Source organism: Danio rerio, chromosome 8 (assembly GCF_052040795.2).
Source record: "Danio rerio strain M-AB ecotype USA chromosome 8, GRCz13ab, whole genome shotgun sequence".
Lineage (NCBI taxonomy): Eukaryota > Metazoa > Chordata > Actinopteri > Cypriniformes > Danionidae > Danio > Danio rerio.
In genome coordinates this window covers 39,089,413-39,107,997 of record NC_141028.1, presented here as the reverse complement: position 1 = coordinate 39,107,997, position 18,585 = coordinate 39,089,413, and positions in this window count along the sequence as shown.

The following is an 18,585-nucleotide window of genomic DNA, read 5'->3' as shown; positions in this document are numbered from 1 at the left end:
CTCCACCTAGTGGCCTCTGACTCCAGCATGCTACCCAGGGGTCCAACTCTCTCCCTGGACTTGCAGCACAAGCCCCAGGGTGAGCCCTGTCCCTCCACATAGGGGCGTCTGACCCCAGCAAGCTACCCAGGGGTCCACCTGTCTCCCTGGACTTGCAGTAGAGAGCCCATGGTGCCTCCTGTCCCTCCACCTAGGGGCCTCTGACCCCAGCAAGTTACCCAGGGGTCCACCTCTCTCCCTGGACTTGCAGGATAGGCCCCAGGGTGCCCCCTGGCCCTACACCTAGGGGCCTCTGACCCCAGCAAGCTTCCCAGTGGTCCACCTCTCACCCTGGACTTGTAGTATAGGCCCTAGGGTGCCCCCTGGAGCTCCACCTAGGGGCCTAAGACTCCTGCAAGCTACCCAGGTGTCCACCTCTCTCCCTGGACTTGCAATGGAGGCTCCAGGGTGCTCCCTTGCCCTCCACCTAGGGGCCTCTGACCCCAGCAAGCTACTCAGGGTTCCACCTCTCACCCTGGACTTGCAGTATAGGCCCTAGGGTGCCCCCTGGAGCTCCACCTAGGGGCCTAAGAAACCAGCAAGCTACCCTGTGGTCCACCTCTCACCCTGGACTTGCAGTATAGGCCCTAGGGTGCCCCCTGGAGCTTCACCTAGGGGCCTCTGACCCCAGCAAGCTACCCAGGGGTCCACCTGTCTCCCTGGACTTGCAGTAGAGAGCCCAGGGTGCCCCCTGTCCCTCCACCTAGGGGCCTCTGACCCCAGCAAGCCACCCAGAGGTCAACCTCTCTCCCTGGACTTGCAATAGAGGCCCCAGGGTGCCCCCTGGCCTTCTACCTAAGGGCCTCTGATCCCAGCAAGCTACCCAGGATCCTATCTCTCACCCTGGACTTGCAGTATAGGCCCTAGGGTGCACCTAGGGGCCTAAGACCCAAGCAAGCTACCCAAGGGTCCACCTCTCTCCCTGGACTTGCAGTAGAGGCCCCAGGTTGCCCCCTGGCCCTCCACCTGTGGGCCTCTGACCACAGCATGGAAACCAGGGGTCCACCTCTCTCCTTGGACTTGCAGTAGAGGCCCAGGGTGCCCCCTTGCCCTCCACCTAGGGGCCTCTGACCCCAGCAATTCACCCAGGGGTCCACATCTCTCCCTGGACTTGCAGTAGAGGCCCCAGGGTGCCCACTGGCCTTCTACCTAGGGGCCTCTGACCCCAGCAAGCTACCCAGGGGTCTACCTCTTTCCCTGGACATAAAGTATAGGCCCCAGGGTGCCCCCTGGCCCTCCACCTAGTGGCCTCTGACCCCAGCATGCTACCCAGGGGTCCACCTGTCTCCCTGGACTTGCAGTAGAGAGCCCAGGGTGCCCCCTGTCCCTCCACCTAGGGGCCTCTGACCCCAGCAAGTGACCCAGGGGTCCACCTCTCTCCCTGGTCTTGCAGGATAGGCCCCAGGGTGCCCCATGGAGCTCCACCTAGGGGCCTAAGACCCCTGCAAGCTACCCAGGTGTCCACCTCTCTCCCTGGACTTGCAATGGAGGCCCCAGGGTGCTCCCTTGCCCTCCACCTAGGGGCCTCTGACCCCAGCAAGCTACCCAGGGGTCCACATCTCTCCCTGGACTTGCAGTATAGGCCCCAGGGTGCCCCTTGGCCCTCCACCTAGGGGCCTCTGACCCCAGCAAGCTACCCACGGGTCCACCTCTCTCCCTGAACTTGCAGGATAGCCCCCAGGGTGCCCCCAGGAGCTCCACCCAGGGGCCTCTGACCCCAGCAAGCTACCCAGGGGTCCACCGCTCTCCCCGGACTTGCAGTATAGGCCCAAAGGTGCCCTCTGGCCCTCCAACTAGGGGCCTCTGACCCCTGCAAGCTACCCAGGGGCCCACCTTTCTACCTGGTCTTGCAGTATAGGCTCCAGGGTGGCTTCTGCCCCTCCAGCTAGGGGCCTAAGACCCCAACAAGCTACCCAGGGGTCCACATATCTCCCTGGACTTGCAGTAGAGGCCCCAGGGTGCCCACTGGCCCTCCACCTAGGGGCCTCTGACCCCAGCAGGCTACCCACGAGTCCACCTCTCTCCTGGACTTGCAGGATAGGCCCCAGTTTGCCCCCTGGCCCTACACCTAGGGGCCTCTGACCCCAGCAAGCTACCCAGGGGTCCACCTCTCTCGCTGGACTTGCAGTATAGGCCCCAGGGTGCCCCCTGGCCCTCTACCTAGGGGCCTCTGACCCCATCAAGCTACCAAGGCGTTCACCTCTCTCCCTGGACTTGCAGTATAGGCCCCAGGGTGCCCCATGGCCCTCCATCTAAGGGCCTCTGACCCCTGCAAGCTACCCAGGGGTCCACCTCTGTCTCTGGACTTGCAGTAGAGGCCCCAGGGTGCCCCTTGGTCCTCCACCTAGGGGCCTCTGACCCCAGCATGCTACCCAGGGGTCCACCTCTCTCCTTGGACTAGCAGTATAGGTCCCAGGGTGCCCCCTTGCCCTCCACCTAGGGGCCTCTGACCCCAACAATCCACCCAGGGGTCCACCTCTCTCCCTGGACTTGCAGTAGAGGCCCCAGGGTGCCCCCTTGCCTTCTACCTCGGGGCCTCTGACCCCAGCAGGCTACCTATGGGTCCACCTCTCTCCCTGGACTTGCAGTAGAGGCCCCAGGGTGCCCCTTTGCCCTCCACCTAGGGGCCTCTGACCCCTGCAAACTACCCAGGGGTCCACCTCTCTCCCTGGACTTGCAGTAGAGGCCCCAGGGTACCCCTGCCTTCTACCTAGGAGCCTCTGACCCCAGCAAGCTACCCAGGGGTCTACCTCTTTCCCTGGACATAAAGTATAGGCCTTAGGGTGCCTCCTGTCCCTCCACCTAGTGGCCTCTGACCCCAGCATGCTACCCAGGGGTCCACCTCTCGCCCTGGACTTTCAGCACAAGCCCCAGGGTGAGCCCCGGCTCTCCACATAGGGGCCCCTGACCCCAGCAAGCTACCCAGGGGTCCACCTGTCTCCCTGGACTTGCAGTAGAGAGCCCAGGGTGCCCCCTGTCCCTCCACCTAGAGTCCTCTGACCCCAGCAAGTTACCCAGGGGTCCACCTCTCTCCCTGGACTTGCAGTATAGTCCCTAGGGTGCCCCCTGGAGCTCCACATAGGGGCCTAAGACCCCTGCAAGCTACCCAGGTGTCCACCTCTCTCCCTGGACTTGCAACGGAGGCCCCAGGGTGCTCCCTTGCCCTCCACCTAGGGGCCTCTGACCCCAGCAAGCTACCCAGGGGTCTACCTGTCTCCCTGGACTTGCAGTAGAGAGCCCAGGGTGCCCCCTGTCCCTCCACCTAGGGGCCTCTGACCCCAGCAAGCCACCCAGGGGTCTACCTCTTTCCCTGGACTTGCAGTATAGGCCCCAGGGTGCCCCCTTGCCCTCCACCTAGGGGCCTCTGACCCCAGCAAGCCACCCAGGGGTCCACCTCTCTCCCTGGACTTGCAGTAGAGGCCCCAGGGTGCCCCCTGGCCTTCTACCTAGGGGCCTCTGACCCCAGCAAGCTACCCAGAGGTCTACCTCTTTCCCTGGACATAAAGTATAGGTCTTAGGGTGCCCCCTGGCCCTCCACCTAGTGGCCTCTGACCCCAGCATGCTACCCAGGGGTCCACCTCTCTCCCTGGTCTTGCAGCACAAGCCCCAGGGTGAGCCCTGGCCCTCCACATAGGGGCCCCTGACCCCAGCAAGCTACCCAGGGCTCCACAACTCTCCCTGGACTTGCAGTAGAGAGCCCATGGTGCCCCCTGTCCCTCCACCTAGGGGCCTCTGACCCCAGCAAGTTACCCAGGGGTCCACCTCTCTCCCTGGACTTGCAGGATAGGCCCCAGGGTGCCCCCTGGCCCTACACCTAGGGGCCTCTGACCCCAGCAAGCTACCCAGTGGTCCACCTCTAACCCTGGACTTGCAGTATAGGCCCTAGGGTGCCCCCTGGAGCTCCACCTAGGGGCCTAAGACTCCTGCAAGCTACCCAGGTGTCCACCTCTCTCCCTGGACTTGCAATGGAGGCCCCAGGGTGCTCTCTTGCCGTCCACTTAGGGGCCTCTGACCCCAGCAAGCTACCCTGTGGTCCACCTCTCACCTTGGACTTGCAGTATAGGCCCTATGGTGCCCTCTGGAGCTTCACCTAGGGGCTTTTGACCCCAGCAAGCTACCCAGGGGTCCACCTCTGTCCCAGGACTTGCAGTAGAGGCCCCAGGGTGCCCGGGCCTTACACCTAGGGGCCTCTGACCCCAGCAGGCTACCCACGGGTCCACCTCTCTCCCTGGACTTGCAGGATAGGCCCCAGGGCGCCCCCTGGCCCTACACCTAGGGACCTCTGACCCCAGCAAGCTACCTAGGGGTCCACTTGTATCCCTGGACTTGCAGTATAGGCCCCAGGGTGCCCCCTGGCCCTCTACCTAGGGGCCTCTGACCCCATCAAGCTACCAAGGGGTCCACCTCTCTCCCTGGACTTGCAGTATAGGCCCCAGGGTGCCCCATGGCCCTCCACCTAAGGGCCTCTGACACCTGCTAACTACCTAGGGGTCCACCTCTCCCCCTAGACTTGCAGTAGAGGCCCCAGGGTGCCCCCTGGCCTTCTACCTATGGGCCTCTGACCCCAGAAAGCTACCCAGGGGTCTACCTCTTTCCCTTGACATAAAGTATAGGCCTTAGGGTGCCCCCTGGCCCTCCACCTAGTGGCCTCTGACCCCAGCATGCTACCCAGGGGTCCACCTCTCTCTCTGGACTTGCAGTAGAGGCCCCAGGGTGCCCCCTGGCCCTCCACCTACGGGCCTCTGACCCCTGCAAGTTACCCAGGGCTCCACAACTCTCCCTGGACTTGCAGTAGAGGCCCCAGGGTGCCCCATGGCCCTGCACATAGGGGCCTCTGACCCCAGCAGGCTACCCACGGGTCCACCTCTCTCCCTGGACTTGCAGTATAGGCCCCAGGGTGCCCCATGGCCCTCCACCTAAGGGCCTCTGACCCCTGCAAGCTACCCAGGGGTCCACCTCTCTCCCTGGACTTGCAGTAGAGGCCCTATGGTGCCCCCTGGCCCTCCACCTAGGGGCCTAAGACGCCAGCAAGCTACCCAGGGGACCACCTCTCTCCCTGGACTTGCAGCACAGGCCCCAGGGTGAGCCTTGGCCCTCCATCTAGGGGCCTCTGACCCCAGCAAGACACCAGGGGTCCACCTCTCTCCTTGGACTTGCAGTAGAGGCCCCCGGGTACCCCCTGGCCTTCTACCTAGGGGTCTCTGTCCCCAGCAAGCTACCCAGGGGTCTACCTCTTTCCCTGGACATAAAGTATAGGCCTTAGGGTGCCCCCTGGCCCTCCACCTAGTGGCCTCTGACCCCAGCATGCTAACCAGGGGTCCACCTCTCTTCCTGGACTTGCAGTAGAGGCCCCAGGGTGCCCCCTGGCCCTCCACCTAGGGGCCTCTGACCCCTGCAAGTTACACAGGGCTCCACTACTCTCCCTGGACTTGCAGCAGAGGCCCCAGGGTGCCCCCTGGCCCTCCACCTAGGGGCCTCTGACCCCAGCAGGCTACCCACTGGTCCACTTCTCTCCCTGGACTTGCAGGATAGGCCCCAGGGTGCCCCCTGGCCCTACACCTAGGGACCTCTGACCCCAGCAAGCTACCCAGGGGTCCACTTGTATCCCTGGACTTGCAGTATAGGCCCCAGGGTGCCCCCTGGCCCTCTACCTAGGGGCCTCTGACCCCATATAGCTACCAAGGGTCCACCTCTCTCCCTGGACTTGCAGTATAGGCCCCAGTGTGCCCCATGGCCCTCCACCTAAGGGCCTCTGACCCCTGCAAACTACGCAGGGGTCCACCTCTCTCCCTAGACTTGCAGTAGAGGCCCCAGGGTGCCCCCTGGCCTTCTACCTAGGGGCCTCTGACCCCAGCAAGCTACGCAGGGGTCTACCTCTCTCCCTGGACTTGCAGTATAGGCCCCAGGGTATCCCCTTGGCCCTCCACCTAAGGGCCTCTGATCCCTGCAAGCCACCCAGGGGTCCACCTCTTTCCCTGGACTAGCAGTAGAGGCCCCAGGGTGCCCCCTGGCCTTCTACCTAGGGGCATCTGACCCCAGCAAGCTACCCAGGGGTCTACCTCTTTCCCTGGACAAAAAGTATAGGCCTTAGGGTGCCCCCTTGCCCTCCACCTAGTGGCCTCTGACCCCAGCATGCTACCCAGGGGTCAACCTCTCTCCCTGGACTTGCAGCACAGGCCCCAGGGTGAGCCCTGGCCCTCCACATAGGGGCCTAAGACCCCAGCAAGCTACCCTGTGGTCCACCTCTCACCCTGGACTTGCAGTATAGGCCCTAGGGTGCCCTCTGGAGCTTAACCTAGGGGATTCTGACCCCAGCAAGCTACCCAGGGGTCCACCTCTGTCCCTGGACTTGCAGTAGAGGCCCCAGGGTGCCCCTGGCCCTTCACCTAGGGGCCTCTGACCCCAGCAGGCTACCCACGGGTCCACCTCTCTCCCTGGACTTGCAGGATAGGCCCCAGGGTGCCCCCTGGCCCTACACCTAGGGACCTCTGACCCCAGCAAGCTACCCAGGGGTCCACTTGTATCCCTGGACTTGCAGTATAGGCCCCAGGGTGCCCCCTGGCCCTCTACCTAGGGGCCTCTGAACCCCTCAAGCTACCAAGGGGTCCACCTCTCTCCCTGGACTTGCAGTATAGGCCCCAGGGTGCCCCATGGCCCTGCACATAGGGGCCTCTGACCCCAGCAGGCTACCCACGGGTCCACCTCTCTCCCTGGACTTGCAGTATAGGCCCCAGGGTGCCCCATGGCCCTCCACCTAAGGGCCTCTGACCCCTGCAAGCTACCCAGGGGTCCACCTCTCTCCCTGGACTTGCAGTAGAGGCCCTATGGTGCCCCCTGGCCCTCCACCTAGGGGCCTAAGACGCCAGCAAGCTACCCAGGGGACCACCTCTCTCCCTGGACTTGCAGCACAGGCCCCAGGGTGAGCCTTGGCCCTCCATCTAGGGGCCTCTGACCCCTGCAAGCCACCCAGGGGTCCAACTCCCTCCCTGGACTTGCAGTAGAGGCCCCAGGGTGCTCCCTGGCCCTCCACCTAGGGGCCTCTGACCCCAGCAAATTACCCAGGGGTCCACCTCTCAGCCTGGACTTGCAGTATAGGCCCTAGGGTGCCCACAGGCCCTCCACCTAGGGGCCTCTGAACCCTGCAAGCTACCCAGGGGTCCACCTCTCTCCCTGGACTTGCAGTAGAGGCCCCAGGGTGCCCACAGGCCCTCCACCTAAGGGCCTCAGACCCCTGCAAGCTACCCAGAGGTCCACCTCTCTCCCTGGACTTACAGTAGAGATCCCAGGGTGCTCCCTTGCCCTCCACCTACGGGCCTCTGACCCCAGCAAGCTACCCAGGGGTCCACCTCTCTCCCTGTTCTCACAGTATAGGCTCCAGGGTGCCTTCTGGCTCTCCACCTAGGGGCCTCGGACCCCAGCAAATTACTCAGGGGTCCACCTCTCTTCCTGGACTTGCAGTATAGGCCCTATGTTAACCCCTGGCCCTCCACCTAGTGGCCTAAGACGCCACCAAGAAACCCAGGGGACCAGCTCTCTCCCTGGACTTGCAGCACAGGCCCCAGGGTGAGCCTTGGCCCGCCACCTAGGGGCCTCTGACCCCAGCAAGCCACCCAGGGGTCCAACTCCCTCCCTGGACTTGCAGTAGAGGCCCCAGGGTGCCCCCTGGCCCTCCACCTAGGGGCCTCAGACCCCAGCAAGTTACTCAGGGGTCCACCTCTCTCCCTGGACTTGCAGTAGAGGCCCCAGGGTGCCCCCTGGCCCTCCACCTAGGGGCCTCAGACCCCAGCAAGTTACTCAGGGGTCCACCTCTCTCCCTGGACTTGCTGTATAGGCCCTAGGGTGCCCCCTGGCCCTCCACCTAGGGGCCTAAGACACCAGCAAGCTACCCAGGGGTCCACCTCTCTCCCTGAACTTGCAGTATAGGCCCTAGGGTGCCCCCTGGCCCCCCACCTAGGGGCCTAAGACACCAGCAAGCTACCCAGGGGTCCACCTCTCTCCCTGGACTTGCAGTAGAGGCCAAAGGGTGCCCTCTTGCCTTCTACCTAAGGGCCTCTGACCCCAGTAAGCCACCCAGGGGTCCACCTCTCTCCCTGGACTTGCAGTAGAGGCCCCAGTGTGCCCCCTTGCCTTCTCCCTAGGGCCCTCTGACCCCAGCAAGCTACCCAGGGGTCCACTTCTCTCCCTGGACTTTCAGCATAGGCCACAAGGTGAGCCTTGGCCCTCCACCTAGGGGCCTAAGACCCCAGCAAGCTACCCAGGGGTCCAACTGTCTCACTGGACTTGCAGTAGAGGCCCCAGGTGCCCCTTGGCCTTCTACCTAGGGGCTTCTGACCCCAGCAAGTTACTCAGCGGTCCACCTCTCTCCCTGGACTTGCAGTATAGGCCCTATGGTGCCCCCTGGCCTTCTACCTAGGGGCCTCTGACCCCAGCAAGCCACCCAAAGGTCCACCTCTCTCCCTGGACTTGCAACAGAGGCCCAAGAGTGCCCCCTGGCCCTTCACCTAGGGACCTCTGACCCCAGCATGCTGCCCAGGGGTCCACCTCTCTTCTTGGACTTGCAGTAGATGCCCCAGGGTGCCCGCAGGCCCTCCACCTAAGGGCCTCTGACCCCTACAAGCTACCCAGGGGTCCACCTCTTTCCTTGGACTTGTAGTATAGGCCCCAGTGTGCCCCTTGGCCATCCACCTAGGGGCCTCTGACCCCAGCAGGCTACCCACGGGTCCACCTCACCCCTGGACTTGCAGAGTAGGCCCCAGGGTGCCCCCTGGCCCTCCACCTAGGGGCCTCTGACCCCAGGATGCTACCTAGCGGTCCACATCTCACCCTGGACTTGCAGCACAGGCCCAAGGGTGAGGCCTGGCCCTCCACATAGGGGCCTAAGACCCCAGCAAGCTACCCTGTGGTCCACCTCTCTCCCTGGACTTGCAGTTTAGGTCCCAGGTTGCCCCCTTGCCCTCCACCCAGGGGTCTCTGACCCCAGCAAGCTACCCAGGGGTCCACCTCTTTCCTTGGACTTGTAGTAGAGGCCCCAGTGTGCCCCTTGGCCATCCACCTAGGGGCCTCTGACCCCAGCAGGCTACCCACGGGTCCACCTCACCCCTGGACTTGCAGAGTAGGCCCCAGGGTGCCCCCTGGCCCTCCACCTAGGGGCCTCTGACCCCAGGATGCTACCTAGCGGTCCACATCTCACCCTGGACTTGCAGTATAGGACCTAGGGTTTCAGCTGGAGCTCCACCTACGGGCCTAAGACCCCAGCAAGCTACCCAGGGGTCCACCTCTTTCCTTGGACTTTTAGTATAGGCCCCAGGGTGCCTTCTGCCCGTCCACCTAAGGGCCTAAGACCCCAGCAAGCTACACAGGGTTCCACATCTCTCCCTGGACTTGCAGTAGAGGCCCCAGGGTGCCCACAGGCCCTCTACCTAGGGGCCTATGACCCCTGCAAGTTACCCAGGGCTCCACAACTCTCCCTGGACTTGCAGTAGAGGCCCCAGGGTGCCCCCTGGCCCTCCAGCTAGGGGCCTCTGACCCCAACAAGTTACTCAGGGGTCCACCTTTCTCCCTGGACTTGCTGTATTGGCCCTAGGGTGCACCCTGGCCCTCCACCTAGGGGCCTCTAACTCCAGCAGGCTACCCACGGGTCCACCTCTCTCCCTGGACTTGTAGGATAGGCCCCAGGGTGCCCCCTGGCCCTACAACTAGGGGCCTCTGACCCCTGCAAGTTACCCAGGCCTCCACAACTCTCCCTGGACTTGCAGTAGAGGCCCCAGGGTGCCCCCTGGCCCTCCACATAGGGGCCTCTGACCCCAGCAGGCTACCCACGGGTCCACCTCTCTCCCTGGACTTGAAGGATAGGCCCCACGGTGCCCCCTGGCCCTACACCTAGGGACCTCTGACCCCAGCAAGCTACCCAGGGGTCCACTTGTATCCCTGGACTTGCAGTATAGGCCCCAGGGTGCCCCCTGGTCCTCTACCTAGGGGCCTCTGACCCCATATAGCTACCAAGGGGTCCACCTCTCTCCCTGGACTTGCAGTATAGGCCCCAGGGTTCCCCATGGCCCTCCACCTAAGGGCCTCTGACCCCTGCAAACTACCCAGGGGTCCACCTCTCTCCCTAGACTTGCAGTAGAGGCCCCAGGGTGCCCCCTGGCCTTCTACCTAGGGGCCTCTGACCCCAGCAAGCTACCCAGGGGTCCACCTCTGTCCCTGGACTTGCAGTAGAGGCCCCAGGGTGCCCCCTTGCCCTCCACCTAGAGGCCTCTGACCCCAGCAAGCCACCCAGGGGTCCACCTCTCTCCCTGGACTTGCAGTAAAGGCCCCAGGGTGCCCCCTGGCCCTACACCTATCGACCTCTGACCCCAGCAAATTACCCAGGGGTCCACCTCTCAGCCTGGACTTGCAGTATAGGCCCTAGGGTGCCCACAGTCCCTCCACCTAGGGGCCTCTGAACCCTGCAAGCTACCCAGGGGTCCACCTCTCTCCCTGGACTTGCAGGATAGGCCCCACGGTGCCCCCTGGCCCTACACCTAGGGACCTCTGACCCCAGCAAGCTACCCAGGGGTCCACTTGTATCCCTGGACTTGCAGTATAGGCCCCAGGGTGCCCCCTGGTCCTCTACCTAGGGGCCTCTGACCCCATATAGCTACCAAGGGGTCCACCTCTCTCCCTGGACTTGCAGTATAGGCCCCAGGATTCCCCATGGCCCTCCACCTAAGGGCCTCTGACCCCTGCAAACTACCCAGGGGTCCACCTCTTTCCCTAGACTTGCAGTAGAGGCCCCAGGGTGCCCCCTGGCCTTCTACCTAGGGGCCTCTGACCCCAGCAAGCTACCCAGGGGTCCACCTCTGTCCCTGGACTTGCAGTAGAGGCCCCAGGGTGCCCCCTTGCCCTCCACCTAGAGGCCTCTGACCCCAACAAGCCACCCAGGGGTCCACCTCTCTCCCTGGACTTGCAGTAATATCCCCAGGGTGCCCCCTGGCCCTACACCTATCGACCTCTGACCCCAGCAAATTACCCAGGGGTTCACCTCTCAGCCTGGACTTGCAGTATAGGCCCTAGGGTGCCCACAGTCCCTCCACCTAGGGGCCTCTGAACCCTGCAAGCTACCCAGGGGTCCACCTCTCTCCCTGGACTTGCAGTAGAGGCCCCAGGGTGCCCACAGGCCCTCCACCTAAGGGCCTCAGATCCCTGCAAGCTACCCAGAGGTCCACCTGTCTCCCTGGACTTACAGTAGTGATCCCAGGGTGCTCCCTTGCCCTCCACCTACGGGCCTCTGACCCCAGCAAGCTACCCAGGGGTCCACCTCTCTCCCTGTTCTCACAGTATAGGCTCCAGGGTGCCTTCTGGCTCTCCACCTAGGGGCCTCTGACCCCAGCAAATTACTCAGGGGTCCACCTCTCTTCCTGGACTTGCAGTATAGGCCCTATGTTAACCCCTGGCCCTCCACCTAGGGGCCTAAGACGCCAGCAAGATACCCAGGGGACCACCTCTCTCCCTGGACTTGCAGCACAGGCCCCAGGGTGAGCCTTGGCCCGCCACCTAGGGGCCTCTGACCCCAGCAAGCCACCCAGGGGTCCAACTCCCTCCCTGGACTTGCAGTAGAGGCCCCAGGGTGCCCCCTGGCCCTCCACCTAGGGGCCTCAGACCCCAGCAAGTTACTCAGGGGTCCACCTCTCTCCCTGGACTTGCGGTAGTGGCCCTAGGGTGCCCCCTGGCCCTCCACCTAGGGGCCTAAGACACCAGCAAGCTACCCAGGGGTCCACCTCTCTCCCTGAACTTGCAGTATAGGCCCTAGGGTGCCCCCTGGCCCTCCACCTAGGGGCCTAAGACACCAGCAAGCTACCCAGGGGTCCACCTCTCTCCCTGGACTTGCAGTAGAGGCCAAAGGGTGCCCTCTTGCCTTCTACCTAGGGGCCTCTGACCACAGTAAGCCACCCAGGGGTCCACCTCTCTCCCTGGACTTGCAGTAGAGGCCCCAGTGTGCCCCCTTGCCTTCTCCCTAGGGCCCTCTGACCCCAGCAAGCTACCCAGGGGTCCACTTCTCTCCCTGGACTTTCAGCATAGGCCACAAGGTGAGCCTTGGCCCTCCACCTAGGGGCCTAAGACCCCAGCAAGCTACCCAGGGGTCCAACTGTCTCACTGGACTTGCAGTAGAGGCCCCAGGTGCCCCCTGGCCTTCTACCTAGGGGCTTCTGACCCCAGCAAGTTACTCAGCGGTCCACCTCTCTCCCTGGACTTGCAGTATAGGCCCTATGGTGCCCCCTGGCCTTCTACCTAGGGGCCTCTGACCCCAGCAAGCCACCCAAAGGTCCACCTCTCTCCCTGGACTTGCAACAGAGGCCCAAGGGTGCCCCCTGGCCCTTCACCTAGGGACCTCTGACCCCAGCATGCTACCCAGGGGTCCACCTCTCTTTTTGGACTTGCAGTAGATGCCCCAGGGTGCCCGCAGGCCCTCCACCTAGGGGCCTCTGACCCCTACAAGCTACCCAGGGGTCCACCTCTCTCCCTGGACTTGCAGTTTAGGTCCCAGGTTGCCCCCTTGCCCTCCACCCAGGGGTCTTTGACCCCAGCAAGCTACCCAGGGGTCCACCTCTTTCCTTGGACTTGTAGTATAGGCCCCAGTGTGCCCCTTGGCCATCCACCTAGGGGCCTCTGACCCCAGCAGGCTACCCACGGGTCCACCTCACCCCTGGACTTGCAGAGTAGGCCCCAGGGTGCCCCCTGGCCCTCCACCTAGGGGCCTCTGACCCCAGGATGCTACCTAGCGGTCCACATCTCACCCTGGACTTGCAGTATAGGACCTAGGGTTTCAGCTGGACCTCCACCTACGGGCCTAAGACCCCAGCAAGCTACCCAGGGGTCCACCTCTTTCCTTGGACTTTTAGTATAGGCCCCAGGGTGCCTTCTGCCCGTCCACCTAAGGGCCTAAGACCCCAGCAAGCTACACAGGGTTCCACATCTCTCCCTGGACTTGCAGTAGAGGCCCCAGGGTGCCCACAGGCCCTCTACCTAGGGGCCTATGACCCCTGCAAGTTACCCAGGGCTCCACAACTCTCCCTGGACTTGCAGTAGAGGCCCCAGGGTGCCCCCTGGCCCTCCACCTAGGGGCCTCTGACCCCAACAAGTTACTCAGGGGTCCACCTTTCTCCCTGGACTTGCTGTATTGGCCCTAGGGTGCACCCTGGCCCTCCACCTAGGGGCCTCTAACTCCAGCAGGATACCCACGGGTCCACCTCTCTCCCTGGACTTGTAGGATAGGCCCCAGGGTGCCCCCTGGCCCTACAACTAGGGGCCTCTGACCCCTGCAAGTTACCCAGGGCTCCACAACTCTCCCTGGACTTGCAGTAGAGGCCCCAGGGTGCCCCCTGGCCCTCCACATAGGGGCCTCTGACCCCAGCAGGCTACCCACGGGTCCACCTCTCTCCCTGGACTTGCAGGATAGGCCCCACGGTGCCCCCTGGCCCTACACCTGGGGACCTCTGACCCCAGCAAGCTACCCAGGGGTCCACTTGTATCCCTGGACTTGCAGTATAGGCCCCAGGGTGCCCCCTGGTCCTCTACCTAGGGGCCTCTGACCCCATATAGCTACCAAGGGGTCCACCTCTCTCCCTGGACTTGCAGTATAGGCCCCAGGGTTCCCCATGGCCCTCCACCTAAGGGCCTCTGACCCCTGCAAACTACCCAGGGGTCCACCTCTCTCCCTAGACTTGCAGTAGAGGCCCCAGGGTGCCCCCTGGCCTTCTACCTAGGGGCCTCTGACCCCAGCAAGCTACGCAGGGGTCTACCTCTCTCCCTGGACTTGCAGTATAGGCCCCAGGGTGCCCCATGGCCCTCCATCTAAGGGCCTATGACCCCTGCAAGCTACCCAGGGGTCCACCTCTGTCCCTGGACTTGCAGTAGAGGCCCCAGGGTGCCCCCTTGCCCTCCACCTAGAGGCCTCTGACCCCAGCAAGCCACCCAGGGGTCCACCTCTCTCCCTGGACTTGCAGTAAAGGCCCCAGGGTGCCCCCTGGCCCTCTACCTAGGGGCCTCTGACCCCAGCAAGCTACCCAGGGGTCTACCTCTCTCCCTGGACTTGCAGTATAGGCCCCAGGGTGCCCCATGGCCCTCCACCTAGGGGCCTCTGACCCCTGCAAGCTACCCAGGGGTCCACCTCTCTCCCTGGACTTGCAGTGGAGGCCCCAGGGTGCCCCCTTGCCCTCCACCTAGTTGCCTCTGACCCCAGCAAGACACCCAGGGGTCCACCTCTCTCCCTGGACTTACAGTAGTGGCCCCAGGGTACCCCCTGGCCTTCTACCTAGGGGCCTCTGTCCCCAGCAAGCTACCCAGGGGTCTACCTCTTTCCCTGGACATAAAGTGTAGGCCTTAGGGTGCCCCCTGGCCCTCCACCTAGTGGCCTCTGACCCCAGCATGCTACCCAGGGGTCCACCTCTCTCCCTGGACTTGCAGTAGAGGCCCCATGGTGCCCCCTGGCCCTCCACCTAGGGGCCTCTGACCCCTGCAAGTTACCCAGGGCTCCACAACTCTCCCTGGACTTGCAGTAGAGGCCCCAGGGTGCCCCCTGGCCCTCCAGCTAGGGGCCTCTGACCCCTGCAAGTTACCCAGGGCTCCACAACTCTCCCTGGACTTGCAGCACAGGCCCCAGGGTGCCCCATGGCCCTCCACCTAATGGCCTCTGACCCCTGCAAGCTACCCAGGGGTCCACCTCTCTGCCTGGACTTGCAGTAAATAGCCCAGGGTGCCCCCTGGAGCTCCACCTAGGGGCCTAAGACCCCAGCAAGCTACCCAGGTGTCCACCTCTCTCCCTGGACTTGCAGTGGAGGCCCCAGGGTGCTCCCTTGCCCTACACCTAGGGGCCTCTGTTCCCTGCAAGCTACCCACGGATCCACCTCTCTCCCTGAACTTGCAGTAGAGGCCCCAGGGTGCCCCCTGGCCCTACACCTAGGGACCTCTGACCCCAGCAAGCTACCCACGGGTCCACCTCTCTCCCTGGACTAGCAGTATAGGCCCCAGGGTGCCCCATGGCCCTCCACCTAAGGGCCTCTGACACCTGCAAGCTACCCAGGGGTCCACCTCTCTCCCTGGACTTGCAGTAGAGGCCCCAGGGTGCCCCCTTGCCCTCCACCTAGCGGCCTCCGACCCCAGCAAGCCACCCAGGGGTCCACCTCTTTCCCTGGACTTGCAGTAGAGGCCCCAGGGTGCCCACTGGCCTTCTACCTAGGGGCCTCTGACCCCAGCAAGCTACCCAGGAGTCAACCTCTCTCCCTGGACTTGCAGTATAGGCCCCAGGGTGCCCCATGGCCCTCCACCTAATGGCCTCTGACCCCTGCAAGCTACCCAGGGGTCCACCTCTCTACCTGGACTTGCATTAGAGGCCCCAAGGTGCCCCCTTGCCGTCCACCTAGGGGCCTCCGACCCCAGCAAGCCACCCAGGGGTCCACCTCTCTCCCTGCACTTCCAGTAGAGGCCCCAGGGTACCCCCTGGCCTTCTACCTAGGGGCCTCTGACCCCAGCAAGCTACCCAGGGGTCTACCTCTTTCCCTGGACATAAAGTATAGGCCTTAGGGTGCCCCCTGGCCCTCCGCCTAGGGGCCTCTGACCCCAGCAGGCTACCCACGGGTCCACCTCTCTCCCTGGACTTGCAGTTTAGGCCCAAGGGTGCCCCCTGGCCCTACACCTAGGGGCCTCTGACTACAGCAAGCTACCCAGGGGTCCATTTCTATCCCTGGACTTGCAGTATAGGCTCCAGGGTGCCTTTTACCCCTCCACCTAGGGGCCTAAGACCCCAGCAAGCTACCCACGGGTCCACCTCTCTCCCTGGACTTGCAGGATAGGCCCCAGGGTGCCCCATGGCCCTCCACCTAAGGGCCTCTGACCCCTGCAAGCCACCCAGGGGTCCACCTCTTTCCCTGGACTTGCAGTAGAGGCCCCAGGGTGACCACTGGCCTTCTACCTAGGGGCCTCTGACCCCAGCAAGCTACCCAGGGGTCAACCTCTCTCCCTGGACTTGCAGTATAGGCCCCAGGGTGCCCCATGGCCCTCCACCTAATGGCCTCTGACCCCTGCAAGCTACCCAGGGGTCCACCTCTCTGCCTGGACTTGCAGTAAATAGCCCAGGGTGCCCCCTGGAGCTCCACCTAGGGGCCTAAGACCCCAGCAAGCTACCCAGGTGTCCACCTCTCTCCCTGGACTTGCAGTGGAGGCCCCAGGGTGCTCCCTTGCCCTACACCTAGGGGCCTCTGTTCCCTGCAAGCTACCCACGGATCCACCTCTCTCCCTGAACTTGCAGTAGAGGCCCCAGGGTGCCCCCTGGCCCTACACCTAGGGACCTCTGACCCCAGCAAGCTACCCACGGGTCCACCTCTCTCCCTGGACTTGCAGTATAGGCCCCAGGGTGCCCCATGGCCCTCCACCTAAGGGCCTCTGACACCTGCAAGCTACCCAGGGGTCCACCTCTCTCCCTGGACTTGCAGTAGAGGCCCCAGGGTGCCCCCTTGCCCTCCACCTAGCGGCCTCCGACCCCAGCAAGCCACCCAGGGGTCCACCTCTTTCCCTGGACTTGCAGTAGAGGCCCCAGGGTGCCCACTGGCCTTCTACCTAGGGGCCTCTGACCCCAGCAAGCTACCCAGGAGTCAACCTCTCTCCCTGGACTTGCAGTATAGGCCCCAGGGTGCCCCATGGCCCTCCACCTAATGGCCTCTGACCCCTGCAAGCTACCCAGGGGTCCACCTCTCTACCTGGACTTGCATTAGAGGCCCCAAGGTGCCCCCTTGCCGTCCACCTAGGGGCCTCCGACCCCAGCAAGCCACCCAGGGGTCCACCTCTCTCCCTGCACTTCCAGTAGAGGCCCCAGGGTACCCCCTGGCCTTCTACCTAGGGGCCTCTGACCCCAGCAAGCTACCCAGGGGTCTACCTCTTTCCCTGGACATAAAGTATAGGCCTTAGGGTGCCCCCTGGCCCTCCGCCTAGGGGCCTCTGACCCCAGCAGGCTACCCACGGGTCCACCTCTCTCCCTGGACTTGCAGTTTAGGCCCAAGGGTGCCCCCTGGCCCTACACCTAGGGGCCTCTGACTACAGCAAGCTACCCAGGGGTCCATTTCTATCCCTGGACTTGCAGTATAGGCTCCAGGGTGCCTTTTACCCCTCCACCTAGGGGCCTAAGACCCCAGCAAGCTACCCACGGGTCCACCTCTCTCCCTGGACTTGCAGGATAGGCCCCAGGGTGCCCCCTGGCCCTACACCTAGGGGCCTCTGACCCCAGCCAGCTACCCAGTGGTCCACCTCTCTCTCTGGACTTGCAGTATAGGCCCTAGGGTGCCCCCCTGGAGCTCCACCTAGGGGCCTAAGACCCCAGCAAGCTACCCAGGTGTCCACCTCTCTCCCTGGACTTGCAGTAGAGGCCCAAGGGTGCCCCCTTGCCCTCCACCTAGGGGCCCAAGACCCCCGCAAGCTACCCAGGTGTCCACCTCTCTCCCTGGACTTGCAGTGGAGGCCCCAGGGTGCTCCCTTGCCCTACACCTAGGGGCCTCTGACCCCAGCAAGCTACCCAGGGATCCACCTCTCTCCCTGGACTTGCAGTATAGGCCCCAGGGTGCCCCCTGGCCCTACACCTAGGGGCCTCTGACTCCAGCAAGCTACCCATGGGTCCACCTCTCTCCCTGGACTTGCAATATAGGCCCCAGGGTGCCCCATGGCCCTCCACCTAAGGGCCTCTGACCCCTGCAAGCTACCCAGGGGTCCACCTCTCTCCCTGGACTTGCAGTAGAGGCCCCAGGGTGCCCTCTTGCCCTCCACCTAGCGGCCTCCGACCCCAGCAAGCCACCCAGGGGTCCACCTCTCTCCCTGGACTTGCAGTAGAGGCCCCAGGGTGCCCCCTGGCCTTCTACCTAGGGGCCTCTGACCCCAGCAAGCTACCCAGGGGTCAACCTCTCTCCCTGGACTTGCAGTACAGGCCCCAGGGTGCCCCCTTGCCCTCCACCTAGGGGCCTCTGACCCCAGCAAGCCACCCAGGGGTCCACCTCTCTCCCTGGACTTGCAGTAGAGGCCCCAGGGTACCCCCTGGCCTTCTACCTAGGGGCCTCTGACCCCAGCAAGCTACCCAGGGGTCTACCTCTTCCCTGGACATAAAGTATAGGCCTTAGGGTGCCCACTGGCCCTCCACCTAGGGGCCTCTGACCCCAGCAGGCAACCCACGGGTCCACCTCTCTCCCTGAACTTGTAGGTTAGGCCCCAGGGTGCCCCCTGTTCCTACACCTAGGGGCCTCTGACTACAGCAAGCTACCCAGGGGTCCATTTCTATCCCTGGACTTGCAGTATAGGCCCCAGGGTGCCCCCTGGCCTTCTACCTAGGGGCCTCTGACCCCAGCAAGCTACCCAGGGGTCAACCTCTCTCCCTGGACTTGCAGCACTAGCCCCAGGGTGAGCCCTGGCCCTCCACATAGGGGCCCCTGACCCCAGCAAGCTACCCAGGGGTCCACCTGTCTGCCTGGACTTGCAGTAGAGAGCCCAGGGTGCCCCATGGCCCTCCACCTAGGGGCCTCTGACCCCTGC